The 9,412-nt window shown below is 47.3% G+C and overlaps 1 long non-coding RNA gene across 1 annotated transcript; it reads left to right on the top strand.

Annotated features, from left to right (window-relative positions):
- The first annotated feature begins 8,280 nt into the window (after window positions 1–8,280).
- On the top strand, window positions 8,281–9,097 carry LOC119305448. Its single transcript, XR_005148673.1, has 3 exons — window positions 8,281–8,771; window positions 8,898–8,951; window positions 9,060–9,097. It is a non-coding gene; the product is annotated as an uncharacterized LOC119305448 (long non-coding RNA).
- The last annotated feature ends 315 nt before the right edge of the window (window positions 9,098–9,412 follow it).

Here is a 9,412-nt window from a genome sequence, read left to right as displayed (position 1 = left end):
CAATGCATGGCTAAGTTTGCTGCAGTAAACTTCAGAGCTCCATTCCAACGCAACCACAGTGCCTTAGATCAAGCCAATGACCCATTAATGCTCTATCTTGGAAGGACTATCAGCTAGACAACGTTTTGGGTGCTGTAGAGCGTTTAATGTGCCATGTCGTGTGGTGACCGCGTAGCTGGCATGCCTGTGCGCGCGCTCTGTGCACTGTGGCGTGTCCAGAGCACTTTTTGTGCTTTGGCACCGCTCCTACTCGTCGTCTTAGAGCCCGTGAGCATGTCTAGTGGATGCATCTCGTCGTCGTCGCTCCGATGGACCCCTCTCCCCCTCCGGCAGCTTCCTCACCGACGCAAACCGCCGCGCGCCCACGGATGTACAGTGGAGTTTTAGATCCGTTCGTTGTCGTCGTCTTCCTCCCTGCGTCCCTTGACCCCTTCTACCCCGTGAGCTCCTCCCTGTGCCTCGCCGTCGCCTTCCCCCGAGCCCATGCGTGAGCACACGCGTTCGTGGCACCGGCCACGCGTCCACGGCGACGCCAGCGTAGCTCCCTCTCCCCCTTGGCTATTTAAGCAGCCCTAAGGCCTCCCGATCGCCCCAAGCTCTTCGTCTCGCTCCTATACTCCTGCCCAGCCCCTCCATTGAGCTCGAGCAGCTCTCCTCGACTCCCCTGGCCGCCGTGCCCGCCGTCGGCCTCGGCCTAAATTGGCTCGATGCCGACCCTCCCCCTCCTTTCTGTAGCCACCGGAGGAGTCCCCTCGACCTCCTGACCCTCCGCACCTACTTGCCCCTCGCCGGAGTACCCCGCAGCCCCATAGCCCAACCTCACCCGAGGCCATCTCCGCCGGAGTCCACGGCCTAGTCGCTCCGATCCTCCTCGGCGTCCGTGTCCTTGCTGAATGGATCCGCCTCGTCCTGCTAAGCTCGTCGGTAGGTCGCGCGCCCCGTATGGTGGCCGGGATCACCGACGAGCCTCGTCGGGGTGAGCTCCCCTGCTCGGCCTGATGCGTCCAGGCGCGAGGAAGAAGAAGGAGGCCAGGAGGAGAGAGAAGATGCGGTGGGCCCCGCCTGTAAGCGACCCAGCCGCCGGGCCCGTGTTGACCCAGGTACGCTGACGTGGATAAGTGGAGGCGTAATCCTCTGATTACGTCTTTGCTTTCCGAAAGCATATTTCCCTATTACGCGTTCTGTTTTTCTGTCCAGGCCCCTGTTTGAAAATCTTTTCATTGCAGATAGGTCCCTGGCAGAAAACACTCCATATCTTTTTATCCGTAACTCCAAATGAGGTGATTCCAAAGCCCACTTCTTCGTTTTGTCGGGCCTGTTCTATTGGTTTCATTTTCACTATGGTTTGACACTGTGAAAATGACCTTTTTGCCCTTGCACGTAAACAGCCCCTCCGAGAGAGAACTGTTTCCGGCAAATCTTTCTGCGGCTTCACTGCACTTCTCCCCGGTGATTTCTTCCACCCCAGGCAAGCCACAATACCCACTTGCATGATAGTCATGCAGTAGCCATGGTTTTCAACTTGAATCTTCATTAAATGTTTGCTTGTTGAAAAGATGGTTATCGTTGTTCCGGTAATGTTTAGATTTGCATGCTCACTTTTGTGCTATGTTGTTTTGTACTCTGTTATCATGTTCTACCTGCTAGTATTTCCTTTCATATATTTATGCTTGCTAGTAGTACATGTTGATGTACTGGTGATGTTCATGCTAGTCAGTATGCCATGCTTAGTGGATATGATTTATTGTTAATATGGTGGATAGTTATGTGATACCCTCATGATTATGTTGATATCATGTTCATGCATTTTATCATGGCTCGGCATATTTGCATTCAAGTTAACCGGATTAAAATGAACTTGAACACCTGTTGGCTGAGTCATGGTGCCGTTGAAACGATGCTGACCAGTGCAACCACGCTTACCGGTATGGGACGGTCCTAACTGGGTCTATTGTCGTGCCTCTCGCCGGTGCCTCTGATGAGGGAAGGTTATGGGCGCGCGCTACCCTGATCAGGTAGGCGGACATAAGCTTTGTGTGCCCGTTGAGTAGTTAAGTTTTTGGGTCCCAGAGTGGATCGTTGCCACGACGGTGGTTTGAGGTGTCTTGAGGTAGACACGGGGCCACCCATGACTTAGCCCAGTGGGGAGTGAGTCGGAGTGGCCGGGAGAGTGTCATGGCAGTAGGACGGTTTTGTCGGAACGCCGTTGGTCCACCCAAATGGGAGTGCGAGGCCATGGGTTCCGTAGTGTGGGTACAGTGTACTAAGCTCTGCAGAGTGTATATTAAATCTATCAATAGCCGCGCCCACGAATAAGGGCCCAGTTCGAAAGTAGGGTACACCATGAGTCAACAGTAATAAGAATAATGTGCTTAATAACAATGAGATAATTTGGTTGTGATCGCCGTAAGGATCACGGGCCATGTATTGGTCGGGTTGTGATCGCCGTAAGGATCACGGTTTGGGACCAAGTGTTGGTCGTGGTTGTGATCGCCGTAAGGATCACCGTGGTATCGAGGATAACGAGTTGTTGGATATTCGTGATGTTATGCGAGAATCGTGGGTAAAGACCAAGCTCCTTGTGGTCATTTAATGATCACTACGGTATTGTTTATACCAAGCTTGATTTGATCCTGAGATGATCGTGTGATGTCCAAGATTGGTAAGTGATGCATGTGTTGGTTACGAGGTAGCCCGAGCAGGATAAGTGGTGCATATAGTGTCATCATGTTGCATGCTAGTATTGTTGGATTAATATGTTCATGTTATGTTAGTTGTATCATGTTGGTCATGCCATGTTATACTGATAATCTCATGTTAATTACTGTTTAACCTGTAATTGCCATGCTGTTGTCTGTCTTGAATGCTTCTAGTTGTTGTGAGCTTTCAAGTACATTCAATATACTGACCTGGCGTGTCATGCCAGCTTGCGGTGATGCCGGAGTTGATTGCTTGCTTGTCATGGTTTCCGTTCGTGCGAGCTAGGATAAGCATTCCAGCCAGAGTCCCTGCGGAGTGGAGTTCACCACCGTTGTCATTGTTCCACTGCTAGAGTTATTCCGCTGCATCGTGTTGTTCTGCTGCTTGCATAGAGCAACAGTGGCAGGCGTAGTGTCGCCGTGCCGATGTAACCCTTGTACCCAAATAGATTGTAATAAAGAGCTGGTTTGTTCTATGCTAAGCAGTGTCGTATTCCAGAAGACTTCATCTTGATCTTTGGGCTGGAATATGTGGCGTTCCGGTTTTCTCTGAGCCGGGGTGCCACAGGCTTGGTATCAGAGCAGGTTTGGCTGTAGGACGCCCTAGACCACGCGAACGTTATAAAGCGGTAGTATAGACCCCAGTTAGTTTGTTGCATTTGTGTGTTGCATAGCATGCATATAGCCTTAGTATTTGTGATAACGGTTTATCTGGTGAGTGTAGCTGGCATCGGTTCGGATCCACTACAGCTCAACCTTTTCATTTCCCCAGTCCCTTTTTCTTTCGGTGTTTGGTGTCAGTTCTGTCCCAGCAGAGTGATGCCAAGTGATCCCAACACTGTTTGCAAAAATGGTGCTCAGGCATCGCGCTGATGTCTTTCTTTCAGCCCCGTCTATCGTCTCGGTGATGGACATGCTTCTATCCTGGATCGTTCTTTTATTTTGTTGTGTTGGCAACCCTTACTGATCTTAGTTATCAAGAAAGGGAAATGTCAGCAGCCTTAGTTTTTCCCCGCAATCCTATTTCTTGGACGAGTACGAATCTTTTTCCGTCTGCTTGATAATGATGTGGTTGTGACCTTCGTGTCCTACTGCATGATTATCGAGTACGTCCTTACCTTCGAGCTAGTTCAGGTTGCCACCTGGCTAAGCTAGCACTTGGTGTAGCACTGTTTACACCAATTCTTCCACACAATTATTCGTCCTCGTGCACATCGTCACAGCATGCTAGATCGTAGTACCGGAGATTCCGCGGAATTTGTGTGCTTAAGTAGGCATGCATATTGTATGACTAGCAGTAATATGCGATGATTGTTTGATTAATTATCTTACTAGTATGCTTGTGTGCTCTTGTTTTAGTCGTTTCTTGTTCCTTTCTTTGGGCCTTCGGTGTTAGAAAGTTTTTCCCTATTAAAGTTGCTCGTCAGCCGACACCGGACCCGAAGAGTCAGCAAGAAATGCATATATTTGGAAACTCAGCTAAACATAATGGGATTATTAGCTGACTACAATGAAAATTGGAATGTCTCATCTGAATGCAAAAGAAATCCTGGATGGACCGTCTGTATCAAGTTTGCATTAGCGTGCACTCATCACAACAAAATGATTAAATCAACAAGAAGATAAATTGTGTGCAAGGTTGACAGAATATTATCAAAGGTATGGCTCAGATACAAGTTTAATTTTTCGTTGAGGATGATTTTGGAACTCGATGTACTTGGAAGCAAGCAAAAATATGGCATATACTCAAAAAGGAGGATAGTCCAGTAAAACCCTGTTTCATACAAGAAATCAACATCAGAAATATTAAGATGGTATGTATATGTGGAAATCGGTCCGCATATCACAATAAGAAGTTTCTGGTGTAAGCAACCCACTTTTCCCTCGCAAGATACCAAAGAAGTTTCCAAGGCAAGATTCATCTATCTTCCTTAGTACGATACATGGATGATTCCCCGTGCAAGGTACCCTGTCTTCTTCAGTAAGCAACCGCAAAAGCTTCCGGCATAAGGTACCGAGTCTTTCCCCAGCAAAGTCTTTAAGGGGGTAAGCTTCTGAAGCACGATATCCAGTCTTCTTCAGCAAGCTGTCCGATGAAAGTTTCGAGCACAAGCCATCAAATATTCCTCAGTAAGACATTGGTACAAGGTAGTACACTGTGAATTGACAGCATATGACAGTGAATCCCAAGAATCAGATCCGCAACATTTTGGTCAGAATCAAGAATCAGACAGAATACACGTCTGTCTCGGAATCAGGTCCTCCTATATATATGCAATGAGCATACCATCAAGATCTTACAAGTCACTTGGATGCGGATCTGATAACCACGTGAGGATGATTAAGAGAAGAAAGCCAGTATACACCGCAGTGTGACAAAGGATTATGAGGATTGATGACATCAATGAGCTCAATACAAGTACCCGTGAACCTGGAAAATGATCCTGATGAGCCCTTGTCCCCTTTTTTCTCCAATGCCGGCACCATGCCTGTGATCTGAGCTGTTTCTAGCTATCCGGGATGGATGCTGATTTTTGTTTCTCTCTTCAACGACTGTCATGAGTCCGAGCTGCTTTTCGGCCGTCTCGTACAGCTGTTGAGTTTCTTTTTGTGACAGTAGCCCTATAGCTGCTTTTTGGCTATTTTAGGGAGCTGCCACCTTCTTCTCATCAACCCGGTCTCATGCTCTGAGCTGTTTGTTGGCCGTCCCAAGCCATGGTTGAGTTATTTCAGTAATGTCCCAGATCTGAGTTGTAAAGACCGCTCTGGTGGCTACTGACTTATTTGCCGATTTCTTGCAAGGGTTTCAGATGATCATTTCCCAACGATCAGAACTTGAGAGGTGTTGAACCTGCCATTTAATGGGTTACCATATCAGAAAAATGAGGATAAACTACAATTGCCGAAAAATTGCACCGATAGTACCTACGGTTATACAAAGAAACAATATGGCCCAGCTCTTTCAGCCAAGGATCTAGACCAAGAAAACAATAATGAAGGAGCAAGACCAGTGAGGCAGGAATGAAAATTGTACACGACCCCCATGGTGCAGATCCCCTAGACAGTCTAAGTCAGTATTGATCCACATGGATATGCCTACAACATGAGTAATCGGCATGAGGAATAACAGTCTGGAAGCCTGAGTCCTCACTTATATGAATCATCCTGGATAGCCTGTCGTGAACAAAATTTTTCCGTCAGAACCACCGTCAGTCAAGCCTGCAGATATTAACATATAGGCCAAACCCTTTATGCTAGCCACGACAGGAGACAATCCAATATTTGGTACGGATCCGATACTCACGACAGTGGAACCAGTTAAGATGATTCAGAAACTTCTGCGATGAGTCAGAATCTGTCAAGAAACGGTTATGTTTTAACTCACTGTTTGGAACCCGAAGGACTTGCATTTAGTGGAGAGACCCAATGCAATGAGTCAGAGCTTGAGTTTTCATCAGAAAATTTTGATCATCATTACATGAAAGGTTGTCAGTGCCGGGTGGCACACCCAGCGGAAATCACTTTTGGATTTGTGAGACGGACATATATTTCGGTCATGATAATCAAATCACACTCAGCTAGTCAGCAGATCTAAAAAGAAATTGGAGCCTATATAAGCATGAGCAAGCCAGGTAAGATCTGTCAGAATGTGGACACAATAAAGCAAACCACCCAGGGCCAGTCAGATAAAAATTTAGTGGGAACAACAATAAAGGGCAAAGGATACCCGAATTGGAAACGGTTTCCTTAAGTCAGAATATTCATACTTGTTCCCTGAGCAACAAAATCTCGAGGACGAGATTTCTTTAAGGGGGTAAGGTTTGTGACAGCCTGATTTTTGGCCCTTTCTTTTTTCTTTTGTTTTTCCGAGGTTTTTGCCTGAGTTTTTCTTTTTCGTGGCTTTGTGGTCTGGAAACTGAAGAAGATGCCCTCTTCTTTGCTTCTAGAGTGGCTTGTAATTCCCAAATCTTTCCCTAGACCCTGTCATTTTCATCCTATCCCAAATCCCAATATTCTTTTTATTGGGAATATTCCTTTTCTATTGAAGGAATAACTCAAATTGCCTTAGGTTGTGAAGCAACCTATATTTCCCTCACTCCAAAAATTTCCAAATAATTCTCATAAATTTTTTGGGTCATATCTTGAACAAATATGGAAAAACTTTTCATTGCCATGTTCAGAAATAATTCCCCAATAATTATTCTCCGTTTCTGCCCTAAATGGCATTTTGTGAAGAAAGTGTCATATATATTTTTCCTAGTGGCTCCCAACCTTTTTTGGAATGTTTATATGTCCAAATAATTTCCTCATGCACAAGTTCAACTTTATTTGCCAAGCCAATCTTCCTCAGTGATTTTTCAAAGTTTCTGTCAAACAGAAAGCTTTGTGAAGGAAGTACTAGCTAGGAGTACCCAAATGAGTTGAACTTTTGCACACTCCTTAATGTGCTCATATTAAACCCCTACACCCATTTTCAGATCCATCCAATCATCTATGTGAGCACAGGAGCAAATCTTTGTTTCTGGCAATATTTTCAGGTTGTGAAGCAAGTATATTTTATATTGATTCAAAAATCCTGATAAATTACCATATCATTCTTATACCCATAAAACATCTCTCCACACAATTTGGAATCATTTCATTGATCCATTTGATCACCAATATTATTTCAAGTTTCTGGTAAGCAGAGATGTTTGTGAAGCAAGTACCATTTTGGCTTTGCAAAATGGTATGATACTTTGTGAGCATCTTCATATGACCAAATGACTAAGCCTTGCCCAATTTGAGCTCAATTTGACACTCCATTTGAGTTCACCATCATGATCTAGTTTCTGGACCATTTTGGTCAGTTGTGAAGCAACTGCAGTAAAACTTGGTCCATTTCCCCTCAAAACCTCCAGGATCATAGTCCCTCCCTAGCTAAACACCCCAGACAACTTATTTGGCTTCAAGCAATTCCCTGTTGATCACCAGTGCATGGCTAAGTTTACTGTAGTAAACTTCAGAGCTCCATTCCAACGCAACCATAGTGCCTTAGATCAAGCCAATGACCCATTAATGCTCTATCTTGGAAGGACTATCATCTAGACAACGTTTTGGGTGCTGTAGAGCGTTTAATGTGCCATGTCGTGTGGTGACCGCGTAGCTGGCATGCCTGTGCGCGCGCTCTGTGCACTGTGGCGTGTCCAGAGCACTTTTTGTGCTTTGGCACCGCTCCTACTCGTCGTCTTAGAGCCCGTGAGCATGTCTAGTGGATGCATCTCGTCGTCGTCGCTCCGATGGACCCCTCTCCCCCTCCGGCAGCTTCCTCACCGACGCAAACCGCCGCGCGCCCACGGATGTACAGTGGAGTTTTAGATCCGTTCGTTGTCGTCGTCTTCCTCCCTGCGTCCCTTGACCCCTTCTACCTCGTGATCTCCTCCCAGTGCCTCGTCGTCGCCTTCCCCCGAGCCCATGCGTGAGCACACGCATCCGTGGCGCCGGCCACGCGTCCACGATGATGCCAGCGTGCCTTCCTCTCCCCCTTGGCTATTTAAGCAGCCCCGACGCCTCCCGATCGCCCCAAGCTCTTCGTCTCGCTCCTATACTCCTGGCCATCCCCTCCATTGAGCTCGAGCAGCTCTCCTCGACTCCCCTGGCCGCCGTGCCCGCCGTCAGCCTCGGCCTAAATTGGCTCGATACCGACCCTCCACCTCCTTTCTGTAGCCACCAGAGGAGTCCCCTCGACCCTCCTGACCCTCCCCACCTACTTGCCCCTCGCCGGAGTATCCCGCAGCCCCGTAGCCCAACCTCACCCGAGGCCATCTCCGCCGGAGTCCACGGCCTAGTCGCTCCGATCCTCCTCGGCGTCCATGTCCTTGCTGAATGGATCCGCCTCGTCTTGCTGAGCTCGTCGGTAGGTCGCGTGCCCCGTATGGTGGCCGGGATCACCGGCGAGCCTCGTCGGGGTGAGCTCCCCTACTCGGCCCGATGCGTCAAGGCAGGAGGAAGAAGAAGGAGGCCAGGAGGAGAGAGAAGATGCGGTGGGCCCCGCCTATAAGTGACCCAGCCGCCGGGCCCGTGTTGACCCAGGTACGCTGACGTGGATTCGTGGAGGCGTAATCCTCTGATTACGTCTTTGCTTTCCGAAAGCATATTTCCCTATTACGCATTCTGTTTTTCTGTCCAGGCCCCTGTTTGAAAATCTTTTCATTGTAGATAGGTCCGTGGCAGAAAACACTCCATATCTTTTTATCCGTAACTCCAAATGAGGTGATTCCAAAGCCCACTTCTTTGTTTTGTCGAGCCCGTTCTATTGGTTTCATTTTCACTATTGTTTAACACTGTGAAAACGACCTTTTTGCCCTTGTGCGTAAACAGCCCCTCCGAGAGAGAACTGTCTCTAGCAAATCTTTCCGCGGCTTCATGACACTTCTCCCCGGTGATTTCTTCCACCCCAGGCAAGCCACAATACCCACTTGCATGATAGTCATCCAGTAGCCATGGTTTTCAACTTGAATCTTCATTAAATGTTTGCTTGTTGAAAAGATGGTTATCATTGTTCCGGTAATGTTTAGATTTGCATGCTCACTTTTGTGCTATGTTGTTTTGTACTCTGTTATCATGTTCTACATGCTAGTATTTCCTTTCATATATTTATGCTTGCTAGTAGTACATGTTGATGTACTGGTGATGTTCATGCTAGTCAGTATGCCATGCTTAGTGGATATGAT

This window comes from Triticum dicoccoides, chromosome 5B (assembly GCF_002162155.2).
Source record: "Triticum dicoccoides isolate Atlit2015 ecotype Zavitan chromosome 5B, WEW_v2.0, whole genome shotgun sequence".
Classification (NCBI taxonomy): domain Eukaryota; kingdom Viridiplantae; phylum Streptophyta; class Magnoliopsida; order Poales; family Poaceae; genus Triticum; species Triticum dicoccoides.
Note: the sequence above shows the minus strand (reverse complement) of the source record. Positions and strands in the feature narration are given on the sequence as shown.